This window comes from Dromiciops gliroides, chromosome 1 (genome assembly GCF_019393635.1).
Source record: "Dromiciops gliroides isolate mDroGli1 chromosome 1, mDroGli1.pri, whole genome shotgun sequence".
Classification (NCBI taxonomy): Eukaryota; Metazoa; Chordata; class Mammalia; order Microbiotheria; family Microbiotheriidae; genus Dromiciops; species Dromiciops gliroides.
The window spans coordinates 570,707,746-570,725,990 of record NC_057861.1 but is presented as its reverse complement, the minus strand read 5'-3'; the positions used below and the strand labels follow the sequence as shown (position 1 = coordinate 570,725,990).

The 18,245-nt window shown below is 38.8% G+C and overlaps 1 protein-coding gene and 1 pseudogene across 2 annotated transcripts in view; one reads left to right on the top strand and one right to left on the bottom strand.

Annotated features, from left to right (window-relative positions):
- The window catches only part of SYK (spleen associated tyrosine kinase), a 197,669-nt gene that overhangs the window by 89,126 nt on the left and 90,298 nt on the right, over positions 1 to 18,245 (top strand). The gene's annotated exons all lie outside the window — the stretch shown is intronic.
- Positions 6,310 to 7,580, bottom strand: LOC122735771 (annotated as a pseudogene).

Here is an 18,245-nt window from a genome sequence, read left to right as displayed (position 1 = left end):
TTCCAGCTTGGTTGGGTTGTTCCTGAAGTCCTCCTCCATAAGCCTGCTTTAATCAGGAACTCCTCAAGGAGCCTGTTTTAATCAGCATTCCCCAGCAAGCTGTTTGTGGAAGCTTTTTTATAGATCTGGAACAGAGGCGGTCCTTACACACTGCTTCAAGGTGATTGGTTGGCGTCATCCAAATCCATTGTCTTTGAAGGTGTTCTCAAGTTGAGTTCACAGTTTAGTTTCTGAGAACAATACCTTCTTAAGGGATAGCCAGGTGTGATTACAATCCAATTAACTTGAAGTAGGCTTAATCAGCAGTCAATTACTCTCACTTGATTCAATCAGTCTTGATTAATCTCCAGGTGGGTCTTTGAGTATCTGCTAAATCCCATTATTTCATCACATCTCCCCCCTTTGTTTCTTTTAGGAACAGGTGTTCCTAGATGAAACATACAACTTGTTCAACCATTCCCCAAATGATGGGCATCCCTTCAATTTCCAATTCTTTGCCACCACAAAAAGAGCAGCTATAAATATTTTTGTACATGTGGGTCTTTTTCCTTTTTTATGATCTCTTTGGGATGCAGACCTAGTAGCAGTATTACTGGGTCAAAGAGTATGCACAGTCCCATAGCCCTTTGGGCATAGTTCCAAATTGCTCTCCAGAAAGGTTGGATTAGTTCACAACTCCACCAACAATGCATTAGTGTTCTAATTTTTCCACAGCTTCTCCAACATTTATTATTTCCTTTTTTTGTCACATTAGCCAATCTGATAGGTGTGAAGCGGTAACTCAGAGTTGTTTTCAATTGCATTTCTCTAATTGATAGTGATTTAGGGCATTTTAAAAAATATGGCAATAGATAGCTTTGATATCTTCATCTGAAAACTGCCTATTCATATCCTTTAATCATTTTTCAATTAAGGAATGACTTGTATTCTTATAAATTTGATTTACTTCTCTATATATTTTAGATGTGAGGCCTTTATCAGAAACACTGACTGTAAAAAATGATTTCCTAGCTTTATGCTTTTCTTTTAATCTTGGCTGCTTCTGTTTGTATAAAAACATTTTAATATAATGTAATCAAAATGATCCATTTTGCATTTCATAATATTCTCTATCCCTTGGTTGATCATAAATTTTTCTCCCCTTCATAGATTTGAGAGGTAAACTATTCCTTCCTTTCTTAATTTGCTTATGGTGTCACCCTTTATGTCTAAATCATGTACCCATTTTCACTTTACTTCAGTATACTGTGTAAGATGTTCATCTCTGCCTAGTTTCTGCCATACTATCTTCCAGTTTTCCCAGCAATTTTTTTTTCAGATAGTGAACTGGAGTCTTTAAATTTATGAAACAGTAGATTACTATAGTCATTGCCTATTGTGTCTCCTATCCCTAACCTGTTATATTAATCCAACACTCTATTTCTTTCTTTTTTTGTGTGAGGCAGTGAGGGTTAAGTAAATTGCCTGGAGTCACACAGCTAATAAGTGTCAAGTGTCTGAGGCCAGATATGAACTCAGGTCCTCCCGAATTCAGGGCCGGTGCTTTATCCACTGCACCACCTAGCTAGCCACACCACTCTATTTCTTAGCCAGTACCAAAAAGTTTTGATAACTGCTGCTTTACAGTATAGCTTTAGATCTGATAGATATAGACCACCTTCCTGTGCATTTTTTTCATTAGTTCCCTTGATATTCCCTTTTGTTCTTCCAGATGATTTTTTAAATTATAAAAGCATTTTATTATTTTCCAGTTACACCTAGAGATAATTTTCAACATTTGTTTTTATAAGATTTCTAGTTTCGATTTTTTTCTCCTTCCCTCCCCTCCCTAAACTTTCCCCAAGAGAGCAAGTAATCTCATATAGATTATATATGTATAATCACATTGAACATGTTTCTGCATTAGTCATGCTGTGAAAGAACAATCAGAGCAAAAAGGAAAAACATCAAAAAAGAAAAACAACAGCACCAAAAACAAAAGAAATAGTATGGTTCAATCTGCATCTAGATTCCACAGTTCTTTTTTTTTCTTCTGGATTTGGAGAGCATTTCCCATCATGAGCACTTTCGAACTATCTTGGACCATTGTATTGCTGAGAAGAATCAAGTCTATCACAGTTGATCAACACACAATCTTGTTGATACTGTGTACAATGTCCTCCTGGTTCTACTTATCTCATTCAGCATCACTTCATTCAAGTCCTTCCAGGTTTCTCTGAAATGTATCTGCTCATCATTTCTTACAGTACAATAGGATTCCATTACATTCATATACCACAACTTGTTCATCCATTCTCCAATTGATGGGCATTCCCTCAATTTCCATTTTTTTGCCACCACAAAAAGAGCTGCTATAAATATTTTTGTAAATGTGGGTCCTTTCCCCTCTTCTATGATCTCTTTGGGAAAAAAGACCTAATAGTGGTATTCCTGCATCAAAGGGTATGCACAGCTTTATAGCCCTTTGGGCATAATTCCAAATTGCTCTCCAGAATGGTTGGATCAGTTCACAGCTCCACCAACAATGCATCAGTGTTCCAATTTTTCCACAGCTTCTCCAACATTTATAATTTTCTGTTTTTGTCATTTTAACCAATCTGATAGGTGTCAGGTGCTACCTCAGAGTTGTTTTAATTTGCATCTCTCTAATCAATAATGATTTAGAGCATTTTTTCATATGGCAATAGATAGCTTTGATTTCTTCTTCAGAAAACTGCCTGTCTATATCCCTTGACCATTTCTCAATTGGGGAATGACTTGGATTCTTATAAATTTGATTTTGTTCCCTATATATTGTAGAAATGAGGTCTTTGTTAGAAATAGTGGCCATAAAAATTGTTTCCCATCTTTCTTCAATCCCTTCTAATTTTGGATGCATTGCTTCTGTTTGTACAAAACCTTTTTAATTTAATGTAATCAAAATCATCCATTTTGTATTTCATAATATTCTCTATCTCTTGTTTGGTCATAAACTGTTCTCCTTTCCAAAGATCTGAGAGGTAAACTATTCTTTCTTCTCCTAATTTACCTATAGTATCACTTTTTATGTCTAAATCATGTACCCAATTTGACCTTATTTTAGTATAAGGTTTAAAATGTTGGTCTATGCCTAGTTTCTGCCATACTTTCTTCCAGTTTCCCCAGCAGTTTTTTGTCAAATATTGAGTTCCTATCCCAGAAGCTGGAGTCTTTGGGTTTATCAAACAGTACATTACTAAAGTCAATTACTCCTGTGTCTCCTGTGCCTAAGCTATTCCATTGATCCACCACTCTATTTCGTAGCCAGTACCAAATAGGTGTTTTGTTTTGTTTTGTTTTTGCAGGGCAATGAGGGTTAAGTGACTTGCTCAGGGTCACACAGCTAGTAAGTGTCCAGTGTCTGGGGTCATATTTTAACTCAGGGCCTGAATCCAGGGCCACCTAGCTGCCCCCTGTACCAAATGGTTTTGATGACTACTGCTTTATAGTATAACATCAGATTTGGTACAGGTAGCTTAGCTTCCTGTGCATTTTTTTTTCATTAGTTCCCTTGATATTCTTGATCATTTGTTCTTCCAGATGAATTTTGTTATTTTTTTAAACTCCATCAAATAATTTTTAGGTAGTCTGATTGGTATGGCACTGAATAAGTAAATTAATTTAGGTAGAATTGTCATTTTTATTATATTAGCTTGGCCTATCCATGAGCAATTGATTTTATTTGTGAAAAAGTGTTTTGTAATTGTGTTCAAAGAGTTCCTGGGTTTGTCTTGGCAAGTAGACTTCCAAGTATTATACATTGTCTACCATTACTTTAACTGGAATTTCTCTTTGTGAGATTTAAAATTGGATATTAGATCATAAATCTCCCCTACTTAACCTTTCCCTTAATTTATCTCCCAGACTAGTAAATGGAAGAAGCTTTTGGTTTTCTAGATAGACCTTTTATTGTTATGGTAGTCACAAGGTGATGTTGATTAGAAGGATAGGAAAGTAGAAACACAATACAAATTGTCTTAAGTCTAAGCTTAGTCTATATTCCTTATAAAAACTCACCAAAACCGAAGGCCACCTTTGGAGAGAGAGAGAGAGAGAGAGAGAGAGAGACTGTCTGTGCAGCGCAGTCAGGAGACCAGCAGAGCAGGAAAAAGCCCCACTTCCGTTCTCTCCTTGTCTTTTAAGCTCGCACCCCGGAAGTCGAGTGCGTAGCAGGCAATCTGACGTGCGCAGCAGGTGGACTGGTGTGCGTAGCTCATGCTGTTGGTCTCCTCCCCAAAAGGGTGGTCCTTAAAAAAAACTGGCTTCTTTCAGTTATCCTAACCGACTGTTAAAAAACTTTCATATTTTTTTACCACATCTTTCTATCTCTTGCTTCTGAGTTTTCTTGGTCACGTAGAGAAATGCTGCTGACTTATGTGGGTTTATTTTATATCCTACAACTTTGCTAAAGTTGTTAATTGTCTCAAGTAGTTTTTAGTTGATTCTTTAGGATTCTCTAAGTTTACCATCATATCATCTGCAAAGATTGATAGTTTTGTTTCCTCCTTGCCTATTCTAATTTCTTTAATTCCTTTTTCTTCTCTTATTGCCAAAGCTACCATTTCTAGTAAAATATTAAATAAGAGGTGATAATGGATGGATGTTTCACCCCTTATCTTATTGGGGCTACTTCTAACTCATCCTCTTTACATATAATGCTTGCTTTAGATAAATACTGCTTATTATTTTAAGGAAAGCTCTATTTATTCCTTTTCTCTCTAGTGTTTTTAATAGGAATGGGTGTTGTATTTTGTCAAAAGTTTTTTCTGCATCTATTAAGATAATCATATGATTTTGGGTGGTTTTGTATATTGATTGTTTTCATGATGTTGAACTAGCCTTACATTCCTGCTGTAAATCCCACCTGGTCATAGTGTATTATCCTTGTGATCACTTGCTGTAATCTTCTTGCTAATATTTTATTTAATATTTTTGCATCGATATTCATTAGGAAAATTGGTCTGCGAATTTTTTTGGGGGGTGGGGGAGGCAATTGGGGTTAAGTGACTTGCCCAGGGTCACACAGCTAGTAAGTGTCAATTGTCTAAGGCTGGATTTGTACTCAGATCCTCCTGACTCCAGGGCCACCTCACTGCCCTGAGTAATTTTCCTTTTCTGTTCTAGCACATCCTGGTTTAGGTATCAACACCATATTTGTGTCATAAAAGGAATGGGTGAGCATTCCTTCAGCCATTTTCCCAAATAATTTCTGTAGTACTGGAATTAATTGTTCTTTAAATGTTTGGTGGAATTCACTTGTAAAGCCATCTGATCCTAGACATTTTTTAGAGAGATTATTGATGGCTTGTTCAATTGTTTTTTTTTTCCCAAATAGGCTCAAGGATTTTATTTCCTCTTCAGTTAACCTAATATTTTTGTAAATATTCATCAATTTCTTTTAGACAGTCAAATTTATTGGCATGTAGTTAGGCAAAATAGCTCTTAATTATTGCTTTTATTTCTACTTCATTGGTGATGAATTCACCCCTTTCATTTTTTTTTTTTCACATTGAAGGGTTTGCAGAAATTTTCACACATTTGATTCATGTCCTCCACTGGTGTAAGCCATTCTCTCTGGCCCACACAACGGGGCCAAGGAAACAATGGAATGGAGAGAGCATCAGATTAAAACAAAACCAAACCCCAAACCAAACCCCAAACTGCCTCCAAACCATGATAACCAGGCTGGTTTTGGTCACATAGAAAAATAAAAACACTTCCTAGATTCACTCCACCCAAAGGTCTCTGGTAACAAGCGCTGCTGCCATCACCCCTTAAAAGCAGGAGGAAAACGAGGTGAGGGCTGGACTCGGCTTCACCCCTTGGGATACCCCAGGGGACCCGTAGGGGCTGGGGAAGCTGAGGGCTCACAGCTACTTCTCCCCCTCAAAGCCAGGAGGGCTCAGAGGCTGTGAAGGGGAAGAGGGCTTGGCTTAATCACCGACAGGGATAGAAGTTTAGGGGACACTAGTGAACCCGATGGGCCCAGGCCTCCCTCTGAGGATGTGAAATCACCAGGTTATTGCTGTAATTGTGGAGACAAACCAAACTCCAGGCCACCAGAAGGGGCCCCAAAGCCTGGAAAGGCACCGCATGGGGTCACCTGGCTGCTTCAGCCAAGAGAAAACACCTTGTGGGGAATGGGGGCTCACAGACACCCTCGTCCCCCCCAACCCCCTGGCTCTCGTTAGGCGGTGCTGCCCCAGTCCTCACGACCAGCGCAGGGAATGTGCTGCGTCGGCGGAGCGAGGGAATGACCTGGAGAGTCCGGGCCCCAGCGACTGGCAGCCCTCACTCAAGGAGCTCCACGTAATTGGCAGGAAACATGCCGAAGTGACCATCTTGACCGTAACCTCGCCACCAGCCCTCATCGATCACTTCAATGCGGGTGATGAGGTTTTCGGGGTCAAAGGAGATCTCTGTGTCATCGGCAGCCTGGTAGTCATACAGGGTCCTGGCACATAGCCCCTTCTGGCCCAGCTCAGGCCCCAGCTTGTAGTGGTCAGTGAACTCATAGGCAGCCTCTTCCTCTACCTGTGGAGGCTCCTCATACAGATCATCTTGCTCTGGGGGCTTCTCATACAAGTTTTCTTTTTCCACCGGCCCAGGAAAATGAGGGGCAGCCCCAGGGCCCTGCTGCATGTGGAAATTTGTTGCAGGCCCTGGGGAAGCTGGGGCGGCTTCTCTGGTAATAGAGACTTCTGGCTGAGTGTGCTGCCTCTGCAGGAAGGGGCTCTGAAGCTTGCATGGCTGAAGGGCCATGATGGAGGTGGTGGACATGGCTCTCTCCTTCTGCTTAAAAATATCCCGTGGGTTTGTTGGCCGAGGAGATGCTGCCTCCTGTTGCTCTTTTGAAATCTTTTCTTGCTCCTGCTCATACTTCCTCTGGGCATCAATCCTGTGGGCGTGCTCCTGGTAGTGGTGCTCCCGGTTGGCTGCCTCCTGCAGATCCTGCTCCCTGCGCTCCTGCTCCAATCGCTGACGCTCCTCATCAGCCAGTCGCTTCTCCTCCAGCCGCCAATTCTCCTCGTCTTTCTCTGCTTTGGCCCAGAAGCTGTCTTTACCAACCCTTTTGATCTCCAATACTGCGTTGGTTTTTTGGTACACAGAGCCCACTGGCGCCTGGGGGCCTGAGTCTTGGAAACTGGCTAGTCTCCTTGTGGAAGTTATAGCTTGCCCCTGTTGCTTTGGCAACCTTCTGTATGATGGATTCCGGCTCAACGTCCTCCTCGGCCAGAGCATTGATGGTCACGTGAGCTGACGTGGTTGGTGCAGGCCCCCTTCCGCACATCGTTCACGCCTTCACCTGTCCAATTGACAAGGACAAATCTGGGTAGGCCAGAGTTTGAGTCCTTCACCCTGCAGAAAGCGTACATCACCTTCCCACCGTTTAGCTGCTCCACCATCTCTTCCAGGCCACCTTCTCCAGTGCCAGCCACACAGATGTCATTGCTGTTGCCTTCATAAGTAATCAAGGCCCAGTCTGTGGGGGACTTCTAGGCGACCACTTGCCGGTAGGCCTTCTGTAGCGCTGGCCCGTCCAGACTCAGGTTCATGGCCATGTCGCCTCAGCCTCCATGCCCTCCACCCCAACCCTTCCTCGGCTCCGACGCTGCCACCGATGGGGCAGCCGCCACCGATGGGGCAGCCACTACCTCCGCCACTTCCTGGACGGGCCCGACCCCTCCCCCCTTTCATTTTTGATACTGGTAATTTGGTTTTCTTCTTTCATTTTTTAAAACAAATTAACCAAAGGTTTATCTATTTTGTGGATTTTAAAAGAAAACCAGCCCTTAGTTTTTTTGATCCATTCTATAGTTTTCTTATGTTCAATTTCATTAATTTCTCCTTTTATTTTTAGGATTTCTAATTTAGTATTTAATTGGGGATTTTTAATTTGTTCTTTTTCTTTCTTTTCTTTTTTTTTTTTTTTTAGTGAGGCAATTGGGGTTAAGTGACTTGCCGAGGGTCACACAGCTAGTTAAGTGTTAAGTGTCTGAGTCCAGATTTGAACTCAGGTACTCCTGACTCCAGGGCCGGTGCTCTATCCACTGCAGCCACCTAGCTGCCCCTTTAATTTGTTCTTTTTCTAAGCTTTTTTGGTTGCATCCCCAATTCATTGATCTTGTCTTTCTCTGTTTTATTCATGTAAGCATTTAGAGATATAAAATTTCCCCTAAGAACTGCTTTGACTGCATCCCATAGGTTTTCATATATTGTCTCATCATTGTCATTCTCTTGGATGAAATTATTGATTGTTTCTAAGATTTGTTGTTTGATCCACTCATTCTTTAAGATGAGATTATTTAGTTTCCAATTAATTTTCAGTCTACCTTTCCATGGCTCTTTATTCCACATAATTTTCATTTCATCATGATCTGAGAAAAATGCATTTACTATTTCTGCCTTTCTACATTTGATGATGAGATTTTTGTTCTGTAATTCACAATCAGTTTCTCAGTATGTGGCAAGAGCTGTTAAAAAAAAAAGGTATATTCCTTTCTATCCCCATTCAGTTTTCTCCAGACATCTATCATATCTAACTTTTCTAACATTCTATTCACCTCTTTAACTTTTTTCTTATTTATTTTGTGGTTAGATTTATCTAATTCTGAGAGGGGAAGCTTCATATCCCCTACTAGTATAGTTTTGCTGTCTATTTCTTCTTGTAGCTCAACTTCTCCTCTAAGAATTTGGATGCTATACCACTTGGCGCATATATGTTTAGTATTGATATTACTTCATTATCTATGGTACCCTTTAGCAAGATGTTATTTCCTTCCTTATCTTTTTAAATTAGATCAATTTTTGCTTTTGCTTTTGCTGTAAGGTAAAGATTGCTACCCCTGCTTTTTTTACTTCAGCTGAAGCATAATAGATTCTGCTCCAAACTTTTACCTTAACTCTGTGTGTATCTCTCTGCTTCAAATGTGTTTCTTATAAACAACATATTGTAGGACTCTGTTTTTCAACCCATCCTTCTATTTGCTTCTCTTTTATGGGAAAGTTCAACCCATTTACATTTACAGTTAAGATTACTATTTATTTCCCTCCATCCTCTTTTCCCTTTTGTTTGTACTGTTTTTTGTTCTTCTTTCACCCTATTCCTCCTCACCAGTGTTTCTCTTCTGACCACTGCCTACCTCAATCTGCCCTCCTTTTTATCAGCTGCCCTTCCTTTTCTTTCCCCTTTCTTCCCCTGCTTCTGCCTCCCCTTCTATTAGTACCATCCTTTTTCCCTTACCCTTTTACTTCCTTAAAGAATAAGCTACATTTCTTTATACAAATGGGTATATATGTTATTCCCTCCCTAAACCAAATCTGAAGAGAGTAAGGTTGAAACACTTCAATGTTGAACCAGCCCTGCATTCCTGGTGTGATGTTTAAAATCTAAATTGTGGTCACCTTAAATTAGAAGCTTCAGCACCAGTCTTTGGGCATTAAACATTTATTAAAGCATACAGGTATTCACAAGGAGTTCAGAAAGTTAAGAAAAAGCCTATCTAGCCTAGAGTTCCAGCCACAGCCTGCTTTAATCAGGAACTCTCCAGCAAGCTGATTGTGGAAGCTTTTTATAGGTCTGGAACAGAGGCTATCCTTACACACTGCTTCAAACTGATTGGTTGTCGTCATCCAAATCCATTGGTTTTGAAGGTGTTCTCAAGTTGAGTTCACAATCTAGCTTCTGAGAACAATACCTTCTTAAGGGCTAGCCAGGTGTGATTACAATCCAGTTAACTTGAAGTAGGCTAATCAGCAGTCAATCACTCTCACTTGATTCAATCAATCTTTGAGTATCTGCTAAATCCCATTATTTTATCACACTGGTATAAATCCCACCTGGCCATAGTGTATTATCCTGTTGATCACTTGCTGTAGTCTCCTTGCTAATATCTTATTTAAGATTTTTGCATCAATATTCATTAGGGAAATTGGTCTATAATTTTCTTTCTCTGTTTTTTGCTCTGCCTGGTTTTGGTATCACCACCATATTTGTGTCATAAAACGAATTTGGTAGAACTCCTTCACATATTTTTCCAAATAATTTGTATATTATTGGAATTAATTGTTCTTTAAATGTTTGGTAGAATTCACCTGTAAATCCATCTGGCCCTGGGGATTTTATCTTATGGAGCTCATTAATGGCTTGTTCAATGTCTTTTTCTAATATGGACTTATTTAAGAATTTTATTTCCTCTTTAGTTTACCTCGGCAGTTTGTATTTTTGTAAATATTTATCCATTTAATTTACATTGTCAAATTTATTGGCATAGAGTTGGGCAAAATAGTTCCTAATTATTGCTTTAATTTCCACTTCATTGGTGGTAGAATCACCCCTTTCGTTTTTGATTCTGGTAATTTGTTTTTCTTCTTTCTTTTTTTAAAAATCAAATTAACCAGTGGTTTATCTACTTTATTAGTTTTTGTTCATAAAACCAGCTCTTAGTTTTATTGATTAATTCTATAGTTTTCTTGCTTTCAATTTTATTAATTTCTACTTAAATTTTCAGGATTTCTAATTTAGTGTTTAATTGGGGATTTCTAATATGTTTTTTTTTCTAGCTTTTTAAGTTGCATGCCCAATTCATTGATCTCATGTAAGCAGTTAGAGCTATAAAATTTCCCCTAAGCACTGCTTTGGCTGTATCCCATAAATTTTGGTATGTTGTCTGATTATTGTCATTCTCTTGGATAAAATTATTGATTGTTTCTATGATTTCTTGTTTGTCCCACTCATTCTTTAGAATGAAATTATTTAGTTTCCAGTTGATTTTCAATCCACCTTTCCATGGCTCTTTATTACACGTAATTTTTATTGCATCATGATCTGGGAAGGGTGCACTTGCTATTTCTTCCTTTCTACATTTGACTGATGTTTTTGTGCCCTAATATATGGTCAGTTTTTGAAAATGTGCTATGTACTGCTGAGAAAAAGGTATATTCCTTTCTATCCCCATTCAGTTTTTTCCAGACATCTATCATGTCTAACATTTCTAGTATTCTATTCAACTCTTTCACTTCTTTCTTATTTATTTTGTAGCTAAATTTGTCTAATTCTGAGAGGGGAAGATTCAGATTCCCCACTAGTATAGTATTACTGTCTATTTCCTCTTGTAACTCATGTAAATTCTCCTCTAAGAATTTGGATGCTATACCACTTGGCACATACATGTTTAATACTGATATTACTTCATTATCTATAGTACCTATATATATATATATATCTTGCTATAGTATATAGTAAGATGTAGTTTCCTTCCTTATCTCTTTTAATTAGATCTATTTTTGCCTTTGCTTTGTCTGAGATAAGGATTGCTACCCCTACTTTTTTGACTTTAGCTGAAGCATAATATATTTTGCTCCAGCCTTTTACCTTTACTCTGTGTGTATCTATCTCTCTGCTTCAAATGTGTTTCTTGTAAACAGCATATTGTAGGATTCTTGTTTGTAATCCACTCTGCAATTCACTTCTGTTTTTTGGCAGAGTTCATCCCATTCACATTCACAGTTATTATTACTAGCTGTCTATTCCCCTCCATCCTATTTATCCCCTTTGTACTTTCTGTGCTTCTTTCACCCTATTCCTCCTCACCAATGTCTTGCTTCTTACCCCTACCTCCCCCAAACTGTCCTCCCTTTTTATCACCCCCTCCCTTTTATTTACCCTTTTTCCCCTTGCTTTTGCCCTCCCTTCTATCAGTCCCCCCCCCCCTTTCCCCTTACCCTGTTACTTCCCTAAAGACTAAGCTAAGTTTATTTATCCAAATGAACATATGTTATTCCCTCTTTGAATCAAATCTAGTGAGCAGGGTTGAAACAATGTTCACCCCTCCCTTCTTTCCCTCTATTGTAATACATTTTTTTCACCTCTTCATATGATGTAATTCACCTCATTCCACCTCCCCTTTCTTTTTCTCCCCATAAATTCCCTTTTTAAGCCCTTAATTTTCTTGATATCATCACATCAAAGACAGTTTATATTTATACCCTCTGTGTATAATCCTTCTGTCTGCCCAAATACATATACCCTTCTCAAGAGTTATAAGTATTATCTTCCTGTGTAGGGATGTAAACAGTTTAACCTTATTGAGTAACTTTTTTCCCCCTGTTTACCTTTTTAAACTTCTCATGAGTCTTGTATGTTAAGATCTAATTTTCTATTCAGATCTGGTCTTTTCATCAGGAAACCTTGGAAGTCCCCAATGTCATTGAATGTCCATCATTTTCCCTGAAAGAGAATGATCAATTTTTCTGGCTAATAGATTCTTGGCTGCAATCCAAGCTCCTTTGCCTCCTGGAATATCATATTCCAAGCCTTGTGATCCTTTAATGTTGAAGTTGCCACATCCTGAGCAATCCTGACTGTGGCTCCATGACACTTAAATTGCTTCTTTCTGGCTGGTTGGAGCACTTTCTCCTTCACCTGATATTTCTGATATTTGGCTACAGCATTCCTTGGAGTTTTCTTTTTGGGGTCTCTTTAAGGAGGTGATTGGTGGATTCTTTCAATGACGACTTTATCCTCTGATTCTATATTATCAGGGCAGTTCTCCTTAATAATCTGGAATATGGTGTCTAGACTCTTTTACTGATCATGGCTTTCAGGCCATGTTTTCCACGTCAGTTGTCTTTCCAATGAGGTATTTCCCATTTTCTTCTATTTTTTCATTCTTTTGTTTCTGCTTGACTGATTCCTGGTATCTCATTGATTCATTACCTTCCAACTGTCCAATTTTAATTTTTAAGGCATTGTTTTCTTCAATGAGATTATGCACCTTTTTTTCCACTTGGCCAAATGAATTTTTTAAGGCATTGTTTTCTTTAGTCAATCTTTGTGCTTCTTTTTCTAAACTGCTGATTCTTTGTGCTTCCTTTTCCAAGCTGCTGATTCTTTTTTCATAATTTTCTTGTGTTGCTTTAATTTCTCTCCCCATTTCTATCAATTGATTTAAAAAATCCTTTTTGAGCTCTTCCAAGGAGCCTTTTTGTTCTTGAGACCAATTCATCTTCCCTCTTGAGGCTTCACATGTAGGCAATTTGAGAGTATTGTCCTCATCTGAGTTTGTGTTTGCCTCTTCCCTGTTGATACAGAAGCTCTCAATGGTGAGAGCTCTTTTTTGTTTCTTACTCATACTACAGTTTTTTTTTTTTTTAAAGTTGAGGTCTGCTCTGGGGGCACCAGGGTCCCTGTTTCAAGCTTCTTGTGCTGGGGTACAGGGGCTGTGTCACTGGCTTTCTACACTGAGGTCTCTATGGCTTGTGCATTTCTCTCTGTTCTGGCCTTGCTGGCTGTGCACTGGGATTGCTAGGCCATGTCGTGCCTGTCCTATGGGTGTCTGTCCAGCTGGCAGCCTGGCCTCCCACCTGGTGCAAATGAGTTTCGCCCCAGTCCTGCTGTGTCACCAGCTTGTTGGGCCAGGATCCAGGGGCCTCAGTTGCTCAGCTGTGGCCCACAGCTTCCTGCTGAGTTGCCCCAACCCCCTCGGTTCTGCACTGCCGCTGTGCACTGTGCCTCCCTTTTGCCCGAGTGAGACCGACCTCTCCTGAAGTCTTCTAAATTATCTCTGGTTGGAAGATTGTGTCTCTCTGTCTCTGCAGGTTCTGTAGCTTCAGAATCCATCTAGAGTCTTGATTTAATGTTCTTTTTGAGGGAACAGAAGGAGAGCTTAACTGATTTGCTGGCTACTCTCCACCATCTTGGCTCTGCCCCCCTGTGACTTATTTTCAATCTCTCCCTTCCTACTTTCTCATTCCCTACTGCCTAAAAACATGTCCATATTTCCTGCATACTGAAAAGGAAAAAAAACCCCACCTCACTTGATCCTTCCATCCCATCTGATTACTTCTGTCGTTTGTAGTTAAACTAGTCAAAAAAGTCACCTATAATAGGTGCCTCCACTTTCCTCTCATTCTCTTTTTTCCCCCCCTTTTTTGTTTTCTTTTGTTTTGTTTTGCAGGATAATGAGGGTCTGAGGCTGAATTTGAATTCAGGTTCTCCTGAATCCAAGGCCAGTTCTCTATTCACTGTGCCACCTAGCTGCCCCTGATTCTCTTCTTAATCTTTTACAATAAGCTTCTAATCTTAATCGTTTCACCCAAACTATTCCCTCCAAAGTTAGTAATGGTTTCTTTGTTACCAAATCCAATGACCTTTTCTAAATTCTTGTTCACTTTGATGCCTCTGTAGTCCTTGATACTGCTGATCACCCTCATCTTTGATATTCTATTCTCTTTAGGTTCTCTTCTTACTCATCTGACCACTCCTTCTCCTTCTCCTTTACTAGATCCTCATCCAAAGTATTTCCTCTTACCATAGGTGTCATATAGTTCTGTCCTGGGCCCTCTTCTTTTTTGCCTTTATGCTGTTCATTTGGTGATTTCCTTAGCTCTCATGGGTTTAATTGCCTACCATCTCTATGCTGATGATTCTCAAATCTGTCTTTTGACTTCCAATCTCACATTTTCAATTGACTTTCAGATATCTCAATCTGGAAATCCCATTTGGATATCTTAAACTCAACATGCCCAAACAGAACTCATTATCTTTCTCTAAATTCACCTCTTCTTCTAACTTCCCTATTACTGTTGAAAGCAATACCTTATTCTGAGATCTTCAGGCTTGCAACTATAGTCAATCATGACTCCTCACTATCTTTAATTCCCACCCCCATATTTAATCACTTGCCAAGATCTACTGATTTCACCTTTGTAACGTCTTTCCAATAGTCCCCCTTCTCTCTTCTGACACTATCACCATTCTGGTGCAGGCCTTCATCACCTCACACTCAGGCTATTGCAAGTAAACTGCTAGTGGGTTTAACTGCTCTAAGTCTCTCCTCACTGCAATCCATCCTTCATTGAGCCACTAGTGACTTTTTAAAGTTCAGGTCTGACCATGTCATCTCCTCCCACCTATTGCCTTTTGAAACTCAAGTGATTCCCTGTCACCTCCAGGATCAAATACATAATCCTCTGTTTGGTATTCAAAGTCCTTCATAGCCTAAACCCTTTCCCAATTTCTTATATCTTTATCCCATCATTTACTCTATGATCCAGCGACACTGGAATCCTTGCTGTTGAATATTTTTCCTCCTAAACTCTGCCTACTGACTTGCCTGGCTTCCTTTAAGTTCACTTAAAATCCCATCTTTTACAAGAAGTCTTTCCCAATCACTCTTGATTCTAATACTATCTCTCTGTTAAATGTTTACTATTTTTCCTGTATATAGATTGTTTGTACATATTTGTTTGCATGTTATCTCCCCTATTAAATTGCAAACTCCTGGAAGGCTAGGGCCGTTTTTTACCTATTTTGTATTCTCAGCACTTAGTACAGTTCTTGGCACATAGTGGGTGCTTAATTAATGTTTCTTGATTGATTTCTCATTAGTCTTTCTTTCCTTCAGTTGGGTCCTTGACTGTGTCCACAAGGAGGGGCCACATTCCTTGACTTCAAATGAGGACATATTTAAATGATATTATCTCTTGCTTTCCTCTTCCCTTGTCATTATTTTAAAAGGGTAAGGGCTTGATAGGAGGCTATAAAATGGATGACCTTAAATCTCAAATTTCTGTATTTCTTTTTAGATTCTATTTTTGCCAGTCTGCTCAACAGCTGAGATCATACTATTTGCATCTGTCACAAAGGAGAAGTAGATCAGAGTTTCTCTAAAATTAGAGAGGAAAACAGCTTCATGCAGCATATGTCTTAGCTATGCTATCCACTGAATTCACTGAAAGTTAACCATATTGTGTTTTCCTTTAGGATTTTTGAAGATGTTTGGTATATACATGGATAAATTATATTTGAATCTAATTTTTAATTGTTTATTCCTCCCCCTCCAATGAAAAGTCCCTCATTATTATTAATTACACTGGTTCTACTATAACCTAAATGACTGTTCTACTTCCTTATCATGTGCTTTTCTTTTTCCTGTTCCTCATTTTGCACTGGGGCATTTATTTTTACTTTGTGGTTTAAGTTCTGTTTTAGAGTGAGTGGCAGGCATCTGTGTGCCTTTGATAACATTACTAGATTTGGTGTTAAAGGATTCACTGTGTGTGTGTGTGTTTGTGTATACTCACTGATAATTCACTCCTACATTTATCACTCTTTCAAAATAGGGATTTTCATCTTGCTTTTGTGTTGAACAAAAAAGCAATTTAAATACTCTGAAACAAGATTTTAGTGTTTTTGTTGAATAATTATGAAAAATGAACTCAATACTATATTCTTAGTACATTTAACACTACAAATACAAGTTTGATAGTCTAACTTTTAAAAATATCAACATTTTGAGGACTGTGAGAAAAATGTCAGTATGTCATACCTACACCCAACCAGAAAAGCTCTAGAACTGCCTCAGAAGAAAGCATGATAAAGAAAATGAAAGAAACTACAAACTCTTCCATTCAGTCCAGGATTGCACACAAAGACAGAAACAGGGCTGTACCTCAGACAGAGATCAGCTATTTGGGGTGGAAGCTAAATTAACAAACACCCCAGTCTCATAGCAGGGGTTGGGGTCAGACTAATGCCCACAAAAACAGATGTGACCCACAGATCTTATCCTCGTCTTCAGGAAAAGACTGAATTTCTGGTGGCCTACATTTAACCCAACAGTCAAACAGCCTGTGACTTATTCAGAATCCTGGAAGCTTGGGCTTGAAGCAAAGCAACAGATAGAATTCCTGCAGAAGATAGACACTAGTCTTAATCACCAAATTCAGGATTAAGCGTAACCTACCTACATCATTCAGGGATAGAGTTTTACATAAGCACAATTTCTCTAAGTAGAAACTACTATAGTCCCTGGAACAGTATAGTTAAAATCGCGTTCATTAAAATTGGTTAAGGCCTCTACCCAAACATTAAAAAATGACCCTAAGCAAGTCACCAAACTTCCATGTGCCCCATTTTCCTCAAACATAAAAAAGAGGGGATTTAACCTGATGACCTTTTAGGTCCTATCCATCTTTAGATCCTTTGATTCTATGAACTTTACCTTTAACATATAGGAATATCTAGGCTATCTTCTTTTCTTTATAAAAATAGCCAAATAGATATATAATCTCATTGATTCAGGACTTCCTTTCAGAGATGTAGATTGTAACCCAGCCATGCCAGCCTATACATGTCTTTCCATAAATTCATGGGGTGTCAATCCAACATGTTAAAGCCTTCTTCACTTTCCCCTACATCAAGAGGGCACCAGTATAGTACTCCTTATGTCTGTGTCATCCTTCCCTCTCCCCATGTGAGCAGCCCAGTTTTTATTTCTGTATTTCTTCAGAATTCCTTGTTGGTTATATGTTCCAGTCTGCTCATACCCACTGTGAATCTTTCCATTACCCTTGGTGTGACTTATATTTAGTTCCTTTAAAGCAGTGCTATTCCACCTTGCTGTGACCCTCATATATGTAACCCTCATAAATAACCATATATGTAACCCTCATAAAATGTTTGTCTTCTAAATACAGACATTTGTTGTTATGGGAAGTTTGGGATCAGTAAAAGTGCTTTGAAATTTCCTGATAGTGGAACTGTAAGAGATTTAACTCATACCTCCTCAGTTCTACCAGTATCCTGGTCCACAAAAGATAGGATTTAAAAAAATCAGAAACCTTGAGTGATTCCCTAATTGCTAAAGATTGCAAAGCATATGCCATATATTATTATTTTTCCCACTTTTAAAGAAGAGGAAACAAGTTTGGAGATTTAAATGATTTTTAGCATTGTCACACAACTAGTAAGTAGTGGATATAAGATTCAAACCTAAGTCTCAACTAAACTCAAAGTTCAGAGCTCTTTTTATTATACCATATTACTTTTTCAACATCATCTTTATCTTCATCCAAATAATCATACTCCAAACCCATTGCTATCTTACTGTGATCTACCTTTCAACTTTTATTTTATGCTAGGGGTTGGCAGGCAAAGCTTAAACTTTACTCTCATCAAAATTGGCTCAAAGAGGGAATAACACATACACTCAGTTGGATATAGAGATCTATCTTACCTTATACAGAAGTTAAAAAGGGATGGGTATAACAGAGGGGGGGAGACTGATAAAAGCGATAGAAGGCAGTGATCAGAAATAAAACACTTGTGAAGAAGGAAAGGGGGGGGGTAAAAGAGAGGGGGATAAATAATTGAAAAATAACATGCAGGGAAATACACAGTTATCATAACTATAAATGTGAATGGGATGAATTAAACCATTAAA